This window comes from Nycticebus coucang, chromosome 13, assembly GCF_027406575.1.
Source record: "Nycticebus coucang isolate mNycCou1 chromosome 13, mNycCou1.pri, whole genome shotgun sequence".
Taxonomy (NCBI): Eukaryota; Metazoa; Chordata; class Mammalia; order Primates; family Lorisidae; genus Nycticebus; species Nycticebus coucang.
Genome location: NC_069792.1, coordinates 58,134,089 through 58,159,152, shown reverse-complemented (window position 1 = coordinate 58,159,152; position 25,064 = coordinate 58,134,089).

The window sequence follows — 25,064 nt, the reverse complement described above, 5'->3', positions numbered from 1 at the left end:
TGTGATCATGGGGCACCATACACTAGTTTCATAGACTGTGTGACAGATTTTCATCACACTGGTTAACATAGCCTTCCTGGCATTTTCTTTCTTTTTTTTTTTTATTGTTGGGGATTCATTGAGGGTACAATAAGCCAGTTACACTGATTGCAATTGTTGGGTAAAGTCCCTCTTACAATCATTTCTTGCCCCCATAAAGTGTGACACACACTAAGGCCTCACCCTCCTCCCTCCATCCCTCTTTCTGCTTCCCCCCCCATAACCTTAATTGTCATTAATTGTCCTCATATCAAGATTGAGTACATAGGATTCATGCTTCTCCATTTTTCTGATGCTTTACTAAGAATAATGTCTTCCACTTCCATCCAGGTTAATACGAAGGATGTAAAGTCTCCATTTTTTTTAATGGCTGAATAGTATTCCATGGTATACATATACCACAGCTTGTTAATCCATTCCTGGGTTGGTGGGCATTTAGGCTGTTTCCACATTTTGGCAATGGTAAATTGAGCTGCAATAAACAGTCTAGTACAAGTGTCCTTATGATAAAAGGATTTTTTTCCTTCTGGGTAGATGCCCAGTAATGGGATTGCAGGATCGAATGGGAGGTCTAGGTTGAGTGCTTTGAGGTTTCTCCATACTTCCTTCCAGAAAGGTTGTACTAGTTTGCAGTCCCACCAGCAGTGTAAAAGTGTTCCCTTCTCTCCACATCCACGCCAGCATCTGCAGTTTTGAGATTTTGTGATGTGGGCCATTCTCACTGGGGTTAGATGATATCTCAGGGTTGTTTTGATTTGCATTTCTCTAATATATAGAGATGATGTACATTTTTTCATGTGTTTGTTAGCCATTCGTCTGTCATCTTTAGAGAAAGTTCTACTCATGTCTCTTGCCCATTGATATAAGGGATTGTTGGCTTTTTTCATGTGGATTAATTTGAGTTCTCTATAGATCCTGGTTATCAAGCTTTTGTCTGATTGCAAATATGCAAATATCCTTTCCCATTGTGTAGGTTGTCTCTTTGCTTTGGTTATTGTGTCCTTAGCTGTACAGAAGCTTTTCAGTTTAATGAAGTCCCATTTGTTTATTTTTGTTGTTGTTGCAATTGCCATGGCAGTCTTCTTCATGAAGTCTTCCCCCAGGCCAATATCTTCCAGTGTTTTGCCCATGCTTTCTTTGAGGATTTTTATTGTTTCATGCCTTAAATTTAAGTCCTTTATCCATCTTGAATCAATTTTTGTGAGTGGGGAAAGGTGTGGGTCCAGTTTCAGTCTTTTACATGTAGACATCCAGTTCTCCCAACACCATTTATTGAATAGGGAGTCTTTCCCCCAAGGTAAGTTCTTGTTTGGTTTATCAAAGATTAGGTGGTTGTAAGATGTTAGTTTCATTTCTTGGTGTTCAATTCGATTCCAAGTGTCTATGTCTCTGTTTTGGTGCCAGTACCATGCTGTCTTGACCACTATGGCTTTGTAGTACAGACTAAAATCTGGTATGCTGATGCCCCCAGCTTTATTTTTGTTACTAAGAACTGCCTTAGCTATATGGGTTTTTTTCCGGTTCCATACAAAACGCAGAATCATTTTTTCCAAATCTTGAAAGTACGATGTAGGTACTTTGATAGGAATGGCATTGAATAGGTAGATTGCTTTGGGAAGTATAGACATTTTAACAATGTTGATTCTTCCCATCCATGAGCATGGTATGTTCTTCCATTTGTTAATATCCTCTGCTATTTCCTTTCTGAGGATTTCATAGTTTTCTTTATAGAGGTCCTTCACCTCCTTCGTTAGGTATATTCCTAGGTATTTCATTTTCTTTGAGACTATGGTGAAGGGAGTTGTGTCCTTAATTAGCTTCTCATCTTGACTGTTATTGGTGTATACAAAGGCTACTGACTTGTGGACATTGATTTTATATCCTGAAATATTACTGTATTTTTTGATGACTTCTAGGAGTCTTGTGGTTGAGTCTTTGGGATTCTCTAAGTATAAGATCATGTCGTCAGCAAAGAGGGAGAGTTTGACCTCCTCTGCTCCCATTTGGATTCCCTTGATTTCCTTGTCTTGCCTAATTGTATTGGCTAGAACTTCCAGCACTATGTTGAATAGTAAAGGTGACAGAGGACAACCTTGTCTTGTTCTAGTTCTAAGAGGAAAAGCTTTCAGTTTTACTCCATTCAGTAAAATATTGGCTGTGGGTTTGTCATAGATAGCTTCAATCAGTTTTAGAAATGTGCCACCTATGCCTATACTCTTCAGTGTTCTAATTAGAAAAGGATGCTGGATTTTATCAAATGCTTTTTCTGCATCTATTGAGAGGATCATGTGATCTTTATTTTTGCCTCTGTTAATATGGTGGATAACGTTTATGGACTTGCGTATGTTAAACCAGCCTTGCATCCCTGGGATGAAGCCTACTTGATCATGATGAATGACTTTTTTGATGATAAGCTGTAATCTATTGGCTAGGATTTTGTTGAGAATTTTTCCATCTATATTCATGAGTGAGATTGGTCTGAAATTCTCCTTTTTGTTTGGGTCTTTTCCTGGTTTTGGTATCAGGGTGATGTTTGCTTCATAGAATGTGTTGGGGAAGATTCCTTCTTCCTCAATTTTTTGGAATAATTTCTGTAGTACAGGAATAAGCTCTTCCTTGAAGGTTTGATAGAATTCTGGAGTGAAGCCATCTGGACCAGGGCATTTTTTAGTTGGAAGCTTTTTTATTGTTTCTTTGATCTCAGTGCTTGAAATTGGTCTGTTCAGGAGCTCTATTTCTTCCTGGCTGAGTCTAGGGAGAGGGTGTGATTCCAAATATTGATCCATTTCCTTCACATTGTCAAATTTCTGGGCATAGAGTTTCTGGTAGTATTCAGAGATGATCTCTTGTATCTCTGTGGGATCAGTTGTTATTTCCCCTTTATCGTTTCTGATTGAGGTTATTAGAGATTTTACTTTTCTATTTTTAGTTAGTCTGGCCAATGGTTTATCTATTTTATTTATTTTTTCAAAAAACCAACTCCTTGTTTCATTAATTTTCTGAATGATTCTTTTGTTTTCAATTTCATTGACCTCTGATTTGATTTTGGATATTTCTTTTCTTCTACTGAGTTTAGGCTTAGATTGTTCTTCTTTTTCCAATTCTATAAGATCTCTTGTGAGATTGTTGATGTGCTCTCTTTCTGTTTTTCGAATGTAGGCATCTAAAGCGATGAATTTTCCTCTCAAAACTGCTTTTGCAGTATCCCACAGGTTTTGGTAGCTTGTGTCTTCATTGTTGTTATGCTCAAGGAAGTTAATGATTTCCTGTTTTAATTCTTCCTTCACCCATCTGTTATTCAACAGAAGATTGTTTAATTTCCATGCCTTTGGGTGGGGTTGAGCATTTTTGTTAGAGTTGAGTTCCACCTTTAGTGCCTTATGGTCTGAAAAGATACAAGGTAAAATTTCAATTCTTTTGATTCTGTTGATATTTGTTTTGTGTCCCAGGATATGATCAATTTTGGAGAATGTTCCATGGGGTGATGAGAAGAATGTATATTCTTTATCTCTGGGGTGGAGTGTTCTATATGCGTCTATCAAGCATAGTTGTTCTAGGGTCTCATTTAAATCTCTTACATCTTAGTTTAATTTCTGTTTAGAGGATCTGTCCAGCTCTGTAAGAGGTGTGTTAAAGTCCCCTGTTATGATGGTATTATCAGATATCATATTGCTCAGACTGAGTAAGGTCTGCTTCAAGAATCTGGGAGCATTTAAATTGGGTGCATAAATATTTAGAATTGAAATGTCTTCTTGTTGTTGTTTTCCCTTGACTGATATAAAGTGACCATCTTTGTCTTTTTTGACTTTAGTTGCTTTAAATCCACATGTATCTGAAAATAAGATTGCAACTCCTCTTTTCTTCTGAATTCCATTTGCCTGAAAAATTGTCTTCCAACCCTTGACTCGGAGCTTGAATTTGTCTTTTGAAGCCAGGTGTGTTTCTTGCAGACAGCAAATGGATGGCTTGTGTTTTTAAATCCAGTCAGCCAATCTATGTCTCTTCAGTGGTGAATTCAAGCCATTAACATTTATTGAGATAATTGATAAGTGTGGTAGTATTCTATTCGTCTTATTTTGTGAGAGTCCATTGCTTAGTTTTATCTTTTGCATCAGTGTGGAGGTTAGGTTCTGTCCTTTGATTTCTGAGTTCTTACTTTGATGCTGATCCACTGTGGTGGTCAGTGTGCAGAACAGGTTGAATTATTTCCTGTAGAGCTGGTCTTGTTGTGGCGAATTTCCTCAATGTTTGTATATCCGTAAATGATTTGATTTCTCCGTCAATTTTGAAGCTTAGCTTAGCAGGGTACATAATTCTGGGCTGAAAATTGTTCTGTTTAAGTAGATTAAAGGTAGATGACCATTGTCTTCTTGCTTGGAAAGTTTCGTTAGAGAAGTCTGCGGTCACTCTGATGGATTTGCCCCTATAGGTCAACTGGCGCTTACTCCTGGCAGCTTGCAGACTCTTTTCTTTTGTCTTGACTTTGGACAGGTTCATCACAATGTGTCTTGGAGAAGCTCGGTTAGAGTTGAGGCGACCTGGGGTCCGATATCCCTCTGAAAGCAGTGTGTCAGAATCTTTGGTGATGTTTGGGAAATTTTCTTTTATAATATTCTCTAGTATGGCTTCCATTCCTCTGGGGCATTCTTCTTCCCCTTTGGAATTCCTATAACTCGTATGTTGGAACGCTTCATAAAGTCCCATAATTCTGACAGTGAACGTTCTGCTTTCTCTCTCTTCTTTTCTGCCTCTTTTTCTGTCTGAGTTATCTCAAGAACTTTGTCTTCTACCTCTGAAATTCTTTCTTCTGCATGGTCTAACCTGTTGCTGATACTTTCCATTGCATCTTTAAGTTCCCTAATTGACTGTTTCAGTTCCTTCAGCTCTGCTATATCCTTTTTATATTCTTCATATGGTTCATCTCTTATTTGATTCTGTTTTTGAATTTCCTTTTGGTTATTTTCCACTTTATTAGCAGTTTCCTTCATTGTTTCCATCATTTCTTTCATTGTTTTCAACATGTGTATTCTAAATTCCCTTTCTGTCATTCCTAACATTTCTATACTGGTGGAATCATCTGCAGTAGCTACCTCATGGTCCCTTGGTGGGGTTGTTCTAAACTGGTTCTTCATGTTGCCTGGAGTTTTCTGCTGATTCTTCCTCATGAGTGATTTCTTTTATCTGTTTCCTTGCCCTAATTTTCCTTTCACTTCCTTGCTCTTTAAGTTCTTGTGCCTGTGGACTAAGGGTTACAGGACCAGAAGGGTGAGAAGGTTGAAGAGCGAAAAAAGGGGATGAAAGAAAGGAGGACCGAGTGATAAGAAAAAAAGAAAGATAGAGAAAGGAGAGGGGGTGGGTATAAGGAATATTGACAAAAAGAAGAGAGGCACAGAAAGAGGGAGACAGGGCAATATAGGTGTACAGTAGGGTACTTTGACACAACCTTAAAAAACCCCACCTTCTGGGGGTGCCCGGTTGCGTGGTTCCCTTGAGGTCAGCAGCTCTTTGCTAACCTGATCAGACACAGTACCCCACCTCCACCAAGTAGAAAGGAAAGACAAAAATGCTATAAATCAAACCAAAACAAGCAAACAGAAAACTTTATGGGGATAAAATTGGGTGAAAAACCAAATGATATTGGTAGAAACACTAGCAAAAATGAAGTTGAAGTTATTAAAAAAGGCAGCAATGGGAAATTATAATTAAACTAGGAAAATTGAGAAAGAAAAAGGGATCTGTGTGGAAAAGATTGAAATTAAAAAAACAAAAGAACATCAGCAACGTCAAAATAAACAAACAAAAAAAACAACCAAACAAAAAAAAAAAGAAAAAAATACGCAACCAAAAACAAAGCAGTTTGTATGTTATTGAATATTGTCTGGGCAACACGTGGTCTTCTGGGGTATGAGATGTTAGTCACAGTTCTGATACGACTGGAGGCTGCTGATTTCTCAAACCCCAGCAGGTAGACACCCTAAATCTCTCTTCAGCCTACTTAAAAGGCACTTTGAACTTGTAAACTTGCTGAGCAGAAGCTTTCCCAGCTTTCTCGCTGGAATCGCTGCTGAAGTGGCTATCCATTTACCCAGCGTGCCAAAACCCGTCTCACTCTGCCCCTGAGGGTTAGGGCTGCAAGGCAGCTCAGACCCCACCCTTAGGCTACTTGGTTGCTGGGTTACAAGCTCCCACCCGTTTCTAGCTCTGCGACCCTGAGGGCGGAGCTTGCCAGAGAAGATCACTGACAATGGATCCGTGTGACCCACCACCAAACACTATTAGCTCCGTCTGGCTCAGCAGCTCAGACTGGGGCCCTAGACAACGGCCAAAGTTCTCCGCACTCCCGCTCAGGCCTTCCCCAAGGCAGTTCAACTCAGTGCCAAGTCCAAGGACATCAAAACAGTTCACAGGTAAGGCCTTTCTGGTTTGTAGTCTCGCTGCTACTGAACTTACAGTTGTGGGTGGGTTTAGATGGATTGAACACACGAGACCACTTGCCGGTCTTCCACTGTTTTAGTCCTCCTCTTGGGGTCCAGAAGTCTCTCGCTGACTCCCTGTATCCTCATAGGAGTGATGATAGGCAGTTCCCACCAGCCAGAGATGCCTGGAGTCCTATCTCCCCAGACTCCGGCATTTTCTTATTTATTGTGCTAAGACATTTACATTCCACATTTACTAAGTTTTACATATACCCTTGTAAGATGCACAGCAGGTGTAACCCCACCAATCCCCCTCACTCTGCCCACCTCCCCACTCCCTCACCTCCCTTTCCCCCTTCCCCCTATTCTTGGGTTGTAACTGGGTTATAGCTTTCATGTGAAAGCCATAAATTAGTTTCATAGTAGGGCTGAGTACCTTGGATACTTTTTCTTCCATTCTTGGGATACTTTACTAAGAAGAATATGTTCCAGCTCCATCCATGTAAACATGAAAGAGGTAAAGTCTCCATCTTTCTTTAAGGCTGCATAATATTCCATGGTGTACATATACCACAGTTTATTAATCCATTCGTGGATCGATGGGCACTTGGGCTTTTTCCATGACTTAGCAATTATGAATAGGGCTGCAATAAACATTCTGGTACAAATATCTTTGTGTGACGTGATTTTTGGTCTTCTGGGCATATGCCTACTAGAGGAATTATAGGATTAAATGGAAGATCTATTTTTAGATCTCTAAGTGTTCTCCATACATCTTTCCAAAAGGAATGTATTAATTTGCATTCCCACCAGCAGTGTAGAAGTATTCCATTTTCTCCACATCCACGCTAACATCTCTGGTCTTGGGATTTTGTGATATAGGCTAATCTCACTGGAATTAGATAATATCTCAAAGTAGTTTTGATTTGCATTTCTCTGATGATTAAAGATGATGAGCATTTTTTTATATGTCTATAGGCTGCACGCCTGTCTTCTTCAGAGAAGTTTCTCTTCAAATCCCTTGCCCAGCCTGCAATGGGATCACTTGTTCTTTTCTTGCTTATATGTTTGAGTTCTCTATGGATTCTGGTTATTAAACCTTTGTCGGAGACATAACCTGCAAATATCTTCTCCCATTCTGAGGGCTGTTTGCTTGCTTTACTTACTGTGTTCTTGCCTGTGCAGAAGCTTTTTAGTTTGAACAGGTCCCAATAGTGTATTTTTGAAGCTGCTTCAATTGCCCGGGGGTTCCTCCTTATAAAATACTCACCCTCTAGCCGGGCGTTGTGGCGGGCGCCTGTAGTCCCAGCTACTCGGGAGGCTGAGGCAAGAGAATTGCTTAAGCCCAGGAGTTGGAGGTTGCTGTGAGCTGTGTGAGGCCATGGCACTCTACCGAGGGCCATAAAGTGAGACTCTGTCTCTACAAAAAAAAAAAAAAAAAATACTCACCCAGGCCAATTTCTTCAAGGGTTTTCCCTATACTCCCTTCTCATATTTTTATAGTTTCATGTCTTAAGTTTAAATCTTTAATCCAGTGAGAGTCTATCTTAGTTAATGGTGAAAGGTGTGGGTCCAGTTTCAGTCTTCTAAAGGTTGCCAGCGAGTTCACCCAGCATCATTTGTTAAATAGGGAATCTTTCCCCCACTGAACGTTTTTAATTGGCTTGTCAAAAATCAAATAGCGGTAAGTAGCTGGATTCATCTCTTGGTTCTCTATTCTGTTCCATACATCTACTTCTCTGTTTTTGTGCCAGTACCATGCTGTTTTGATCACTATCGATTTGTAATATAGTCTGAGGTCTGGTAGCGTGATTCCTCCTGCTTTGTTTTTATTTCTGAGTAATGTCTTGGCTATTCGAGGTTTTTTCTGATTCCATATAAAACGAAGTATTGTTTTTCAAGATCTTTAAAGTATGACAGTGGAGCTTTAATAGGGATTGCGTTAAAATTATATATTGCTTTGGGTAGGATGGACATTTTAATGATGTTGATTCTTCCCAGCCGTGAGCATGGTATGTTTTTCCATTTGTTAACATTTTCAGCTATTTCTTTTCTTAGAGTTTCATAGTTCTCTTTATAGAGATCTTTCACATCCTTTTTTAATTTTAGATTGTGAATGAGGAATCATAGGACTATAGTTCAGTAAGGTGACTAAATAATCAGTGAAAAGGAAACAGATCAATGGAACCACATTAACAAGAAGGAGTCTTCAAGACTGTGTCCCTGGATTCTAAATGGTTCTCTTCAATAATTTATCAGTGGCATGAAGACAAAGAAGACCAGCTTATTATGATGAGGAAGATGTAATATTTGAGACACTAAAACAAAGATTCCAAAACATTCTAGCAACCTGGAATAAGCCAGCCAAATTATCAGGATGCATTTAAAACCTGGGATTAATATTTTGGGTTCAAGAAATGGGTTGTTAAAGGGGAGGGATCCCCGGATTAACAGACATTGCCATGAAGAGAGCTGAGATTTGGCCAACTACAAACCCAACATGAGCTGAGCATTTCAAGGCTCCAGAAGAGGAGTGCATGCCGGAGTGTGTTGACACAGTGTCATGTCCACAGAGTATGTGAGCACATGTGTGTGGTGTGTGGGGCTTGCTCAGTCCTGCTCTTGGCTCTGCAGGCCCATCCACATCTGGAACATTTATTGCCTTCAGTTCAGGATGCCAATTTTTAAGTGACAAACTGGAATTCATCCAGAGAAGAGTGACCGGGACAAAGAAAGGGCTTGCAGTCATGTCAGGCCAGGAAGTATGGAAGGAACCAGGGGTGTTTAGCCTGGGGGAGACATGATTAAGTGGGGGATTTGATAGTTGTTTTCAAATCATGTGAAAGGATAAAAAGACTTGTTTTGTGTATTTCTAGAGCAGAGAAAAGATCTAGAAGAGGAAGAGTTAGACAAAAGGAAGGAGTGACTTTACACCAGAAAGAGATTTCCAACAGTCAGTGAGATCTGAAAAATCTATGGGTTGGACACGTGGTGGGTACCAGAGAAAGTGTTTTTGCCCTAGCATCCCACCCCAACCTCTGGGGAATCGCGCTGTAGGAGTACACTGCAGACTGCACCTGACCCAAATCAGGACAAGAACCCTTTCCCTATCACTTGGGATTTGGGAGTGAGGAAGAGTCAGATCGCCTGTGGCTCTAAGAGGCAAAACTAGGGAAGAATTTCTCATCAGGAGGAGATGATAATACACAACAAGAAAGAAATATAAAACTAACACTCAGAGAATAGAGAGAGAGAGAAGAGGAGGGGACAGAAAATGTCACTAAATTATCATGGAGTTTGTGAAATAACCCTAGTATCTTTCCTAGCATCTCTTACTAAAATGAGTTTTATCATTTTTGGCTCAAAGTTCTCTAATACCACCTGTCTCAGGAAGTACTAAGGTCCCTATCTCTAGAGGTGTTTAAGAGAAACACGGCTTCCATCACCTGCCAAACTGCCATGAAGTGAATAAGAATAAAAATGAAGTAGGATTGGTCATGAGTTAATAATTGTTGAAGCTAGCTGACAGATGTGTTATCTCATTCCCTCTACTTTTTTATGTTTGAGATTTTCCCCAAGGGAGAGAAATGGTATGGCGAGGGAAATTGAACTAAATCGATGGTTTTCAAATATGCCTAATTCCTCTGGGTTGATTCCCCTCCCCCCCCCCTTCTGGGTAGATTTTAAACAGTAAGATCCCAGAGCCTGGCCCCTGGAAATTCTGCTCCAATTAATCTGGGATGAGGCTCAGGATTCTATATCTTTTCAAAACTCTCTAGATTGTTCTGTCATTTAGGTAAAATCACTGTTGGATTAGAAGACATTTAAGGTCTCTCAAAATCTAAGACCCACAGGCTCAAGGGTATTAAAGGCTGGATGCGACCAACTCCTTCACTTTTACTACTGAGACCCAAGGAGATCAAATGACAGTAACAGAGTTTGTAAACAGCAGTGGAGTAGTTTAAAACCCAGGCAATCCTGTGTTCTCTGTGCTGTTCTCACTAATGTCATGAAATTATGAAAATCATGATTAATGAGGTAATACCAAAAAAAAAAAAAAAAAAAGCTGACTTTGGATCCAGACTTTTTGGTTCAGATCCAAGTTCTGCCACTTCCTAGGATGGTTGTAAACTAAATGTTGATATGCGTATAATGCTTAAAACAATAATTAGCACATGATAAACAAGAGTTTGCTGCTGCTATGTTTATCACATGCATTGTACCTGGAAGCATACTGTCTCTGAAGAACTCTGAGAAGACTGGATGGATATTAGTTGCTGGCAGCTGAGAGCAGAGGTAGAATACGGCCTGCCCATACCCAGTACTGGGCTTACTGCTTCATGTTTTCCTGCTCAGGTGAGAGGCTATTGCTTGAGCCACTGAGTTTGAGTGGTAACCTCACCCCTGAAGAGCTACCCTGGCTAATGCCTGAGAAGAGCAAGAACCAGAAAGTTCCCAAGGGCTGCCATGAGAGCCAAAAAATTAATGGTTAGCTCATATATTCCAGAAGGGTTCTTGCTTTATTATTTCCTTTATACTCAATCATTAAAAATAACATCCAACTTTAATTAAAACAATCAATAACAAAACATCTAAGAGAAATAGGGTGGGTTCTAAGGCAACTGAGAGATATTGTGAATTTGACATTCCTAAGTTTCTAAAGAATGAAGACAGGAAACTAAGAATGTCACCTGTAGGCAGCCACAGTTTTTGTCTGCTTGGGCCACTGTTGTATTTCTGGTAGTCAGAGCAGTGTTTGGCACACGGGTGTTTAGTAAATATGTGTGTCAACAAGATAATCTTTCTGTTGTTATGATATGACTTATATGGATATGACTTATAAATTTAACAAACGATTGAGACAATTTATGGTTAAAAATGTAATTTTACAACTTTATTCCTTTTAAGTTAGAAAACTTTAAAATTTCGTGAAAACATATTTCAAAAACAAACTTTAGAATTAAACATAAAAGACTTATGATCTGAAGGGCTATTTCTAAATAAAGAGAGAATAATTTTCAAGGGCAACCATAAAGAAAAGCCATAGTGTGAACAAAGCTCTAGCACCATCACGTGATTCTTGATTTCTCCTTTCTCTTTCTATATTTTGTCCTCTTTATTTATCTTCTCCCAAGACTATCTTCTATAACTTCTTTTTAAAATACTGTTCTCTTTCTTTTTCTTTCTCTTTCTCATCTTCCTATTCCTTCTCCAACCTAGTCTCTTTTCTTTTGGTGATAATATGGGGCTGAGATATTAGTTAATTAATTCCTTTAATCAATATTTAGGAAGTTCATACTATGTGCCCAGCACATTTTTACATTAGACAACCATAATGTTCAAGGGCAACCATAAAGAAAAGCCATAGTGTGAACAAAGCTCTAGCACCATCACGTGATTCTTGATTTCTCCTTTCTCTTTCTATATTTTGTCCTCTTTATTTATCTTCTCCCAAGACTATCTTCTATAACTTCTTTTTAAAATACTGTTCTCTTTCTTTTTCTTTCTCTTTCTCATCTTCCTATTCCTTCTCCAACCTAGTCTCTTTTCTTTTGGTGATAATATGGGGCTGAGATATTAGTTAATTAATTCCTTTAATCAATATTTAGGAAGTTCATACTATGTGCCCAGCACATTTTTACATTAGACCCCTGCCAGGGATATGTGCCAAGACCTCCAGTGAAGCCTGAAATCTTGGATAGTAACAAAGCCCACATCTAATATGCTTTTTCCCTTTATATTCATACCTATGGTAAATTTTAATTTATAAATTGGCCACAGTAAGACATTAATAGCAATAACCAATAACAAACTAGAAAAAGTACAACACAATAATAAAAGATGTGAATGTGGTCTTTCTCTCTCTCTCAAAATATCTTATTGTTCTGTACCCACCCTTCTTCTTCTTGTGATCTAGCTGATAACTGAGATGGCTACAAAGTGACTAGGGCAGGTATTGTCTACAGTGTGGATATGCTGGACAAAGGGATGATTCATGTCCCAGGGCAGACAGGGCAGAACAGCACAAGATTGCATCACAACACTCAGAAAGGTGCACAAATTAAAACATATGAATTGTTTAGTCCGGGAATTTTTCACTTAACATTGTACTTTTGGACCACAGTTGACCATGAGTAACTGAAACAAATTGTAGAAAGTGAAACTGTGGTTAAGAAGAGACTACAGTACTACTATATATTTTTTGGTTTTGTTGATCTTAAAGCACAATTTACATACATCAAAGTGCACAAATCTTACATGTTTAGCTTGAAGAATTTTCATATATGCACATACTTGTTTGATTAACAGTGGGTCAAGACAAAAGACATTTTCAATCTTCCTGCAAACTCTCGTGCCCCGTCCAGTCCATAGTCCCCTGACCTCTATCATCAGAGATTTGTTCTGAACCTTGTATGATGAGAATCTTGCATGGGTCTTCTGTATCTAACTCTTTTTAACATGTCTGTGGGAATTTTCTATGCTGTTACAGGTGGCAGGTACTATCTTTTCAAATAAAGTTTTGTGTCCCCCTAAGAAAGAATAATATTTTTTCTTTCTAAAATTATCACAAGATTTTGTTGCCTTGTATATAAGGTTAGTTTATTTGGATTTTTATTTGTATTTGGATTGTTTTCTCCCTATCTACCTTAATTCCCCTCCTCTAGCTCCATGTGGTCAGTGTTACATGATGAGAAATTAAAAGTTTCCCATGCTAGAGTTAGATTGCCGCCTTCTCAGTAGAGCTAGTATTGTAACATTTGAGGTCTCTTAGGCTGATGTTTCCACAGGTTATACGTTGTGGTGTGTTACTAGTTTCCCAGATTAGCTGCCTTTGCAACTGGGCCACTTAGGACCCACAGACCATGGGGAACCTGGCCTGGTTAAGAATTGCTACCCTATTGTTCTTCTTGCTAATTCTTTCCTGCCACTAGAGGTCAGGGTTCAGTTATTACTACAGAGGGCTGAACAAATGGAAAGGTCCAATTTGCAATCTAAAGGGCCCCAGGTAGGGCTGCTGGGAGATGCAATGGGTTGTGTGCTCAAGGTGAGACCAGGGATGAAAATACTGAGCTACCAAGGCAAACAAGTTGTTGCATCACCACATGGAAAACTGACCTCAAACATGGAAAATTCTATTTGTATTTATTTATGTATTTCTTTTTAATTGGCAGGGGCATCTTGTCTAACACAACTAACATTTCACTTTTGTTTTTCCATTTAGGTAGAAGAATGCTTCAAGCTCCAGAACAAATGTAAGCATTCTTACCTGGAATTTGCTAAATTGTTTGGTTTCCATATTTGATAATAGTAGCACAAAATGTTTACTAAGAAGTGTTGGGGACTTCTATTCTTTTGCAGTTTTTGGCCGGGGCCAGGTTTGAACCTGCCTCCTCTGGTATATGGAGCCAGTGACCTACTCCTTGAGCCACAGGCACCACCCCTAGGGGACTTCTTGAATAGCTGTAAAAGTTTTGTTTTTGGTTCTGGTTTTGGGTTTGCTTGTGTTTTTTTTTGTTTTTTGGGTTTTTTTTTTTTTTTGACAACTAAAAATATTTAGTAGTTAAGCCTAGCCTACATTTTATGGATCAAATGTATTTGAGGATTCTAAAGCCTAGCTGCCTAAAACTCAATTCTCTAATTCTGCGGGATTCTTTCCTCTATCACCCTGATTCACTCTGACCTTATAGGATTTATACCAGTGAGGTAGAATGGGGACTACAATTTTAATCAGTCTCTTGAAACTTTAAGGTAAGAACAACAAAATTTAGAGATGATACAGGTGAGTGGTTTTCAAAGAAATGGTTGAGTTATAAAGCATTTTGTCTTATTAAATCTTACCCAGAGCTACATATATAAAACAGATTAAAAAGTAGATTTCCTCTCTGGTTAAAGTAAGAGTGTGGAGCTGTGACTCCTGCTTGCTCAACTCCCCAAAGCCTACTACCCCACTTTGTGGCCCCTGAGGATGTGCTTGTGGAATCTTGTAACTCTAGAAACATTTGAAAACTACTGATCTAGTCCATTTTACGAATGAAAGAGCTGAGATCCAGTACTTGCCTCGTTATCCTCACATATTAACAAAGATGTTTGGCAAGAAATATGGCCAGAGACTAATAATGTTATTAAAATGTTGGGGCATTTTGAAAACACACATTTACAGATGGTATACAGTGTATGTATAAAACTAAACGACGCAAGTTAGCTCAGTTTTGGCAGACATCTAGATTGGTAAAACAGCAACCCTGTGTCATGTCCAGAATTAATGGGTTCAACTCAAGTACTGATAAGTTTGAAATTGCACTAAAGAAGTAGGTTTGATCCTTTGATCCCTTCGAAGAAAACAGTTTTATATCTCAGTTGTGAACTGGAACTTGTTGCTATGGAGACGACTTGTTTATACAGAATGCTGGAGAGCAAGAGGGAAGTTTCCACAGTAAAGGAGGAGGGGCCATGTCTGTGTGGAAAGAAGGTAATCAGGCATTCCTACTGCTGGCGGGAGAAGCTGCAACTGGTGTAAAAGAGGAAGTAAGGAAAGGAGGAGTGGAAGGTTCAGGAAGAATAGTGAGGTCTTTAATTGGCCACACAGTCACGTAAGTTATTTAATCATATGCCAGTGAGGGGAGGGAAGGAAAGCAGCAAAAATTTGAGAGCAACTTCCAGCAGAGGGTTTTAACATCAAGTTGCTCACCCCTCTTCCAGATCTATCTATATGACCCAGTAACTTTACTCTAAATTTGGAGGATCTAACTGAGATGAACAACGTCATACTTAAGTTTAGAGGAAATAAGGACAAGGAATACCAGATAAAGATTAATGAGTAAAGAATTTGCTTATTGGGTGTTTGAATTTCTGTAGGTCTTATTTTAAACTGTTTTTTATATTTAACTTAAAAACATTAGTAATTATATTTAGTTATTTTAATAAACAGTTGTGTTTTAAATTTCTGAAAATTACTGGAGTCCTGTGATACCTAAAACAAAAGTATTTTCTATCATTTTTCTCTTATTTTACTAAATCTGACCTCTTCCAAGTATGCAGGCAACACAGGAGCAGTATAAACTATCAGTCTTTGGAGAGGAGCCTGGAGAGGAATAAATACACTCATGTAAACTGAACAGAAGGCCAGGTCTAGTTCTTTCATTTACAGCTAACATTACACCTTCTCTGTTCTATAAGAGTATAAGTGGGAGAAGACCTCAGAAGTCTTAAGAACATGCGATAATTATAATAGGAGTAGATTTTGAATTGCTAAGTCATTTGAGTGTGACATGTTGAGATGTGTGCATGAGATGAGGGATGAAAGTGTTTCTTCTGTAGTGGAGGTATTAGCAACATGTGTTCACCTTCCAACATTTTGTTGGGGATGGGGAGCTTGAGAAAGTCAGAGTGAAGACATATCACCCAATGTGCTAAGGACGTGAAACAAAGGATGTAAAGTTTTGCTTTTTCACTTTGGTTACCAGCTGTTTTGCAAAGTTGGAAGCTAAGAAGTAGAGAACTAATCAACTAAAAGCCTTCAAAGCTGAGAAATATGGTCCAAGGTGCATCTGAGCATTCCACGTTCCCGGAGTTCTGATAATCACTGTCAGAGTGAAATGCTTTCCTCAACAGACAAAACCAAGGATCCACATCACCAGGCATTCAGAATATAGAACCAAAGGTCAACACAAAGTAAAGGTCAATTAACACAAACTTCTGGTCAATTAAAAGCTCGCCCCTCTAGCTAGGGCTTTGTGGTGAAAACAACTATTTCTTGCTCTCTTCTTTGGGATCCCTGTCCTTAAAATGGCTATGGCTGGGGGAAACCTCCTTCTGGCAGGTCCATGAGTATTCCATGCATTCGCAATGCTGCAGCATTTATCTTCATTGCCTTTAATAATCGAGCATCTGAGTCAAATCACTAGTCCAACTTCTGATCTCTTTGTTTATTGATATTCCAAGTCCAGTCTTTAGTTCGGTCTCCTCACTGAGGAGAGAAAAGTCTAGCCTGCAATGCTGTTGTGAATATTTCCTGAGTTCTTCAGAGATGGCCCTGCCACCAATTTTCCTTCTTCAGACATAGACAAGCAGAAACCGGTGGATGGAACTGGGACTAGGGTCAAGGGCATATGAACCAAATTCTAGTTTTAAGGACTGATTAAGGGTATGAGCTGTTGGCAAGAACTGGGACTTCATGCATAATCAAGGGATGCCAGGCATGACGTATGCTTTAGAACTCTCAACGAACTCAGCTGGTAAACCTTGAGCCTCAGCTGCCGCATCTGGGGTTGTGTGACAAATCTATGCATTGGTGAGAAATAGCAGCTTAGACAGACAAAGAACAAGGAACAGGAGAGCGTTCCTGCTGCTTCTCTGGAGTGAAGAATAACAACGGCTTAGGAAGAGCTTCACCACTAGCTTGAGTCAAGATCAGAACCTGCTCTAGGTGGGGGGGTTGGGGGGATTGGCGTGGAAGCTGCAGAGCCCAGACCGGGAGATGACTTGGGGGTGATCAGTAGCATTCACCAGCATATGCACCAGCCTGTGCATAAAAGAACAAAGACATGAATTAACCTGATCAAGTTTGCTCCACATTCACATCTGCAGGCAGCATTCCCTCTGTAAAGAACAAGAATTTTATCCCCAGAAATCATTTATTCAGATGTCTAGTTTGTACTCAGGGAGTATTCTGTCACTCAAAACACATTTAATTGAGCACTTACTACGTGTGCACTAGGCCCTATTCTAGGCACAAGCAATACAATGGATGAGAAAAAAGATTCTCTGCCCTCATGGAATTCATAATCTAGTGGAGTAAATCAGTATTAGTCAAATTAATATAGCAACATATACTTAAAAACTGGGGAAATGTCTTGGTGAGCAGAAATCCTTTCCATTTAAATTTTTACAGAAAGGCCTTTTCTGATTAGACCTACAATAATTCTCTCTTTTCTGTCTAAGCTAACATCTTAAAACAGCCTTCTGCTTTTCTTTCTCATGAACTATTTTCTCCCTAATGGTACTTAGGTGATGTTTTTCATGACACAGTGGCAGAAGCCCTCCTGCTAAATTTGGGATATAAAGTCTTTTGCCTCAGATGATCACAAGCCAGGAGCTTTCCACTTTCCTTTTAACCCTAGAGCATAACAGCACCAGCTTACAAAGGCACTAAAAACTGCCTTGCCCTCATGGCAGGATACAGATGGGGAGACCGGGATGGAGAGACATTATAAGACTTATTATAGGAAGGCCCACAATTTAGTCATTGGTACCAAATTCCAGAAAAATTGGACTGGAGCTTTAACTCAGCTGGAGCCACATGAGGAGTTGGCAAGAAATTTCAAGCTTCTGCAGAGAAACAATGATACATGGATCAGTTTTAGAGTCGGGGTTGTCTCCCAAACAGTAATCAGATTCCTGCTTTGCATCCCCCAATCTCACAGGTGTAAACCACATGAACAAATATGTGCTTGGGGGTGTGGGTAAGGGTGGGGGGGGGAGGTGATGACAGTTCTGAATTCATAATGCATCATCTCAGATGGCAGCTGTGCATCTGTTACGGATTTTGAAACCTCCCTCTCATACCAGTAGAGCTATTTCAGCAGATAATATCTAGGATTGACTAAAGAAAAGTCATATGTTACCCAATGTCCTGAAATGGCTCAAGAAGATGGATAAGGGGAAGGTGTTGGGGTTGAAACTTGTGTGTTACCTCCTGACTCTCCAAATCATTTGGATGGCAGCTTTGATTCAGTCCTGGAAACTGGACTTAATTAGTGGGAACCAGCCCTCTATGTGGGAGCTCTCAGACAGGGTCTCTGGGTCCCAGCTTCCCCCAGCTGCCTCCCAAGGATAGGGACTTGAACCCTTGCAGCCCGTAGAGCTCCTATAAAGTACTTCCAGCACATATGTGGCTAAAAGCGATAATCCCAACACGTTTTGCAGGAAGAAAAATTGTGCTGGGAACAGCAAGTCAAGCATTTGCTGAGTTTTCGTAGGAGGTGTGAAAAATATGTAACTCTACTCAGGGTCATTCCCCTTGGCCTCGTCGCTAGTCACGGTGTGTGAGGGGAGGCAGAGGCAGTGCTAAGCTTATATCCATCTTTCTGTGGCCCCATCAATTTCTCCTCTTCCTGAAAACCAACTTTTCTGGCAATTGGTTTAAAATTCTCCCAGGGCTGAATATAGGGCTGCTGCTAGCACCGAAGGTCCTCTGTGCTAATTAGAAAAAGATGGTTCCTCAAGGAGGGAGACTTGCAGACAGCCCCTCTGACCAGACAGACCAATTAGTGAAGAGGCACCTTCTTCCAGGCAGACTCAGGGCTATGCTGGGATGCAGGGCTCAGTAGTAAGGCCCCCTCTGTGCTCAGTGGCCATGGCCTACAAAATCAGCACCAAGTAGTCTCCATAGTTGGAATGCACTTTCTTCTAACCAAGTTCTCTAAGCCTGTATTCTTAACCCTCTGTATTCAACACTCAGAATCTCTCAGAGAGACTGACCAACATCAGCATGGAACAGATACACAAACAGACAATGACACTGACTTCGGCTGCACTGCACTCAAGGAGGTAATTACTGGCTCTTTGGACACAAATTTTGAACAAATACTTGCCTAGGTACTCTTTCTCCCAGGACTTTTTCCCCTAACATTTTCTTTCCCCCAGAGGAAATGGGCTACAGATTTAGTTGCATGCTTTTCCTGATATTAAGGCCAACTTTCTGTTTTGTTTGTTAATTTGAAGCTACTTCTGATTTTTATAAGCCATTTCATCAATTTTTCTTTTATTTTCAAGTATGTCTGCTGCCTTAGGACCTCACCCACAATAATAATAGCTTCAGTAACAATGATCAAGGAAACTGATTGCCGAATCCTCACATGCCTGTGCTATTCTCTGTGCTTTCTATGAATTAACTAATTTTGATCGTCACAGAAGTCTTACGAGATTGGTGGTTTTACTATTATTCCCGTTTTAAGATACAGTAGCTGACCCCTCCCCGCAAAGTTAAGTAATTCACCAAGGGCACACATCTAAGGAGAACAGAGCCAGGATTGGGTTCCGAGAAGCCTGGCCACTATACTATGTAATCTCCACATGTCCATTCCTGGGTACTCTGTCCACCCCACTATTCAGCCCCTTAGTCACTGGTTCGTCTAGTTATTTGCTCTATAAATATGTGCTGAACACCACATGCAAAGTTCATGCTAGGTGCTGAGGCTGAAAACATGAGTAAGATACAGACTCTACACTAAAGATGCTTTTAGGACAGTGAAGTTGGCAGACAATATTCAGGCCATTAGGTTTTATACTGTTTCATACAATTTCGTAGTAGATTTGTCTTGCATGTCTACCTTGACAATTGTGGCCAACACTAGAAACTTTCCTTTCCCATTGCTCCTGTTAAAGGGGCAAGCCCAGGAGCTATGTTCATAGAACATTGCTACCTGAGAGCCACAGCTGATGGGAACGGAGTAGATACCAGACCTGCAACCTACCAATGCAATGGATATAAACCACCAGTGAACTCTTCTAGGGAATTTGAGCTAAGAGACACAGTGGAGGTCCTTGCCCATGGAATGGCTGGAGTTGAGGAGCCTCTGGCATGGGGCTCTACGGACGGTTGAAAACATGTGGGAGCCTACGGACGGTTGAAAACTTGCCTTGCTGCCAGGGACACAGCCTGAGGATCATAAAACATAAAATGATTAGATATAGCTCAGACTATTAGAAATTATTTCCATGAGCCACAAAGGAATATCAGTCTCATTACTATGTGTCGTGACTAAGGACTGTGGGAAAAGATCCTGCTAAGGGGGAGGGGGCCTTGAGGGACAAATGAAGATGCTTGCGTGTGATGCAGGAGGCTGTGGCCTTCAAATGATTCTTTTTACAAATCAAATCTCATAGAATATTCTAATTTGCAATGCAGGTAAAACAATAATTGTTCTATTATGAGCAAGGGCCAAGGTCATAGAATCCTTTTCCCTTTCCACTGGAGTTGGACACCATCTACCTTGTATATAACATTGGTGTTACTCACAGGTTTTGCTTTGGGAGTTCTTGATCAGAAGAACATAGTTTAAGAAGAAGGATTTCACCATCGACTATCAGGGTTAGAGCTTGTAGGGGCCCAGAGCTCCTCCCACTACTCCTGCAGTGACCCCGGGGTAAGGGGCTAAGGATGGAGGGAAGGGCATGGAAAGAGCAAAGCTTTTGCCTACTTCAAAGGACAGGCTGGCAGCCAACTTTTTTATCTGCATCCAGTTACTCTCAGAGGCTTGTGTGAACTTCTGGTCTTTATCACCCAGTTGGAGTGTTGTCTTAGCATTCTGGATAGCACAGTTGGTCATATTTATTTAGCGTGATTTGAACTATACCATCTCAAATAATGGACTCCAAAGCCATTCTGGGCCTCAGTTTAATTTGCAGAGTTTCCACACTGCAAATAGATGTCTAATGTTTATTGAAATATTGAACTGAAGTAATTATTTTAATAAAGTAATTGGTTATATCAGAATTATCATAGAATGATAATTCTGCAGGAAATTTTAAGCATAATTTTATTTAGGTAAAGGAATAGGTAAAAACTTATAAAACTATATTTTTTCTACTTCATGTCTATCACCATAAATAGACCATGGCCATTGGACTTCAGCAGAACATGGGCTCCATGAATTCTGGAATTCTAGAATTCTAGTTTACTATGATTGATAACTGTGGATGTGCTATTTAAATTCTTTCAGTGTTCATTTCTAAACTAAAGAGAATAAGCCCCACTTCCTAAGATAGTTCTGTAGATCAAAGGAGATAATGCGGGCAGGCAGTAAATTCAGTGCCTGACCTACAATAGGCACAGATAAATGTTCAATTAAATGAATGTGAATTATTTCACCTCTTATCTCAGTGCTCTCATCTGAATGTATAATAATTGTACATCTTAGACAGGTTTTTGAGAGACTAAATGAGATAAGGCATGTAAGTGTAAGTGCAAGAGCGTTTAAGATTCATAATATTGATATTAAATAGAATAAATGGTTTGGAATGGATGACATGAAGTATAACACAAGGGAAAAATTTGAGATCTGAGTCATTAAAAGGAACATTTTCTGCTTCTTTGTAAATTAAAACAACCCTTTCCCCAAACCCCAATTTTATAGCACAGTCAATGTATAGTGGAGCTTGGGCTACAATAGCAAATCAGTGGGTGATCTGTGAATGTGGAGACACATCTCCATCATCCTGGCAAACAAGATTGCAGGGATGCTGGAGCTCTGGCTCCAATCCACCCAGACGCTTGGGCAGCTAGGTCAGTGGAAGCATCTCTTCTGTGTGTGGCTGACTCAGAATTCTCTGTGTCTGCGTCGGTCTGTCTACCGGGACAACACAGACTTTGCCTGTAATATTTGTTCTCTACAGTAAATATTATTTTGGTGCTGCCTACCAAACCAAGTTTAAGAGGGATTCCTTCCAATATCTGATCTTAATGTTTCTTCTTTTCTCTAATGAGGCCATTAATCACTTTATTTGTAGGCTCATTTACTTCTTTGGATTAGTATGATGTGGTTAGAGTTTGACTTTCGCTTTAAGTATTTGAAATAGCACAAAATAAAATACACACACACCATTGAAATAAAGATTTTAAAAAGTTGGAGAATTTGGACATAGGTCAGGAATGTAGAGAATACAAGTGGTACCAAATGGTTTAAAACATATGCAAGTGTCAAAGTCATAAATCATTATGCAAATACTATTGTTTATTGATACCTATAATTTTGTGTTTTCGTTATGTCATCATATCATTTTGCATACCCTATCCTAATCTTTTTTTGGTTTAGAGACTCTTTGGCTTTAACACCACGGAGTTTATAGCTATCATTGTAGCTATAAACAAAGAAACAAGGAAATTCAAAAGAAGGAAAAGACAGGTAAATCAGTGGCAGAGAATAAAAAATCACAGGGCAGGAGTAACTTATCACTTACTATTATCTGTTCTCAATTGAGTTATTGAAATAACAGTTTAGTTGGGGTGAACTTTCCCACAGATTATATGCAACAAATTATGGACATCAGAACATAATAATGAAAGTCCAGCATTCAACACTGATCAGATACAGTGACAAAGGACATTCTCTTGTTTGGTCCCTAGAGCTGTTCTTGATGATAGCCACATGAACATGTAAGCAGCAGTTATTTACATTAATTAACATTAAATAATGTTAAATATTCAATTCCCTAAATTAGCCATGATAGGCATCTTTGTAAGCAGAGAGATGGGTGCTAGAGACAGAAAGAGAGTTGTGTTTTTATGACAGGCAGTTTGATAATGAATAAACTGTGGGCCCATGTGGGAGATATCTGGATTTGAATCTTGGCCTTTGTCACATGCTAGCTATATGACTTTGACTTATTCAAGTTATGCCTTCTGAGACTCAGTTTCCTCATCTGCAAAATGGGACTAACAATACCTACAGTATCAGTGAGGGTTGCTGTGAGAATTATAAATTACATGTGTGTAAGTCACCAAGCAGACTAATGTAAGGTACGGGATGATGGTGGTGGTGGTGGTGGTGATGGCAATGGTAGAGAAGCAGAGAAGAGGATTAAAATTCTGTCCTTAAGCTTGGAGCAAGACTATTACACCATTTTGGTCCTCTCCCATGAAATAAATGTGGTTTCTGTGGTACAACCCCATTAGGAAACCTCTCCTTTTCAATACCCTTCTGCCATCCCCATAATAGACATCATTCCTCTGTGACACAGTTCACTTCAATAACTCCACACACTTGGGCTATTGCCCCACTTCTCTCTATTTTTCAAGAAAGTTCTGAAAATTTCGTAAATAACTTATAAGGTCTGAAGATAACAACAGCCCAAGAGTTAAAAGCTGTAATTGGAATCCAATCTAGCATCAGATGAGAGGGCATCCTTAAATGAAAGAACCCAGTCTCTAGCTAGAACTTTAAGAACAAGTGAGTAGATACTGGGAACAATTTGGGAGCTTGAGCAAAGTTTGTCCTCCTGAAACTACCTCCGATCTCTGATCACTCATCTGTTCTTTTTCGGATTTCTTTCAGACAAGAATTTGCTTAAAATCCCCCTTGCTGTTAGAAGGCTGCAGCAGCCACTCCTTTAGAGACCAACACACCTGCAATTGTTCTGTTTTCTTCTGCTATGCAAGTCATTATGCAACATCTGGATAAGTAGCTACAACTGTGTCTTTTCCTGTCCTGAGGCTCAGCCTCCCATGGACCATGGGGTCAAGTGTTTTGCTTAATTCCATGGCCTCCTCTGCTGTCTCTTCCATCAGTGCTGTCATTTCCCCAGTTGGAAGGTTGATGATTAGTCTGGACAATAGGTCTACTCTAAGTGAGTCTTTGCCTGGGATATAGATTACTCGTAAATCATATCTTTATAACAGTAATAACATTCCCTGTCATCTAGCAGGTGCGTTGCCTAGTGGTTTGTGATCTGTCTGGATAGTCAGGCTTCTGCCAAGTGCATATTTGTGGAACTCTCATAGTGCATGTAGCACTGCCAATTTTTTTTTCTTTTTTGCTCAGATTTGTTTTTTTCAGCCAAAGCCAGTATTAGAGATAAGCATTTGACTGCTGAATAATACAATTGCGTGCTGAGAATCCCACTATAAGTTCTTATGGCCTCATACATTATCAGACAGTTATTATTTCATAGTGTCAAAGACTTTAAATGAAAGATGAATAGAACTCACATTTGCGAGGCACCTGCAGTGTGCCAAGCACTGGGATAATTGTCTCACCTATGATATTTTATTTGATTTTTCCCAACAACCTCACAATGGAAGTGCTATCTATAATCTCATTTCATAGATGAGAAAACTGAGACTTGGAGAGATTTAATAACAACACTTGCTAGTAAGTTTTGAGTCCAGATGCTAGGCACAGTTATTATCTCATTTAGTTTCCAGAACTGTCCAATAAGATGCCATAGTCACATGTGGCTATATAAATTCAAATGAAATAAAGTTTAAAATTCAGTTTCTCAACTACATTAGCTACATTTCAATACTCAGTATCCACACGTGGCTAGTGGATATAGTCTTACACTATGCAGGTATTGGACATTACCATCATCACTGGAAGTTCTATTGACCACACTGCTACCCTAGAGCAATGCCATAAGATAGATACAGATATTATGGGATTCATGTTATGGACAAGAAAACGGAAGCATCCACTGGCTTTGTGACTTGCTGAATAAAGGCAACAGAGCTAGTGAATTAGATCCAGGCCTGAATTCAATTCCAGAAGCTTTGTTCTGGAGTGTAACCCTATTCTGTACACTCAGGGATTTATGTAAGATCCCTCCATCCCCATAAATGGTAGCGTGTGGCTCCTACGCAGGGGCCTCCTTGAAAATTCAGGACAGCTGTTGTAGCCTCCCACAGACCCTTTCCGCAGGGCTTCTCTCAGGTGCTAGGCAGGCAACCCACATTCCTGGCATTGCTTTGATCTGGTTTCATCCTGAGATTTCCAGATGCTCTGGGCTCTTTGCCTCCACTGTTGATACATGTGTGCTTCTTCAAGGATCTACTGCCTCTGCGGGCACCCACCTGTTGGCTCACAGTGCCATTCTGTCCACATCGGTTGTGTT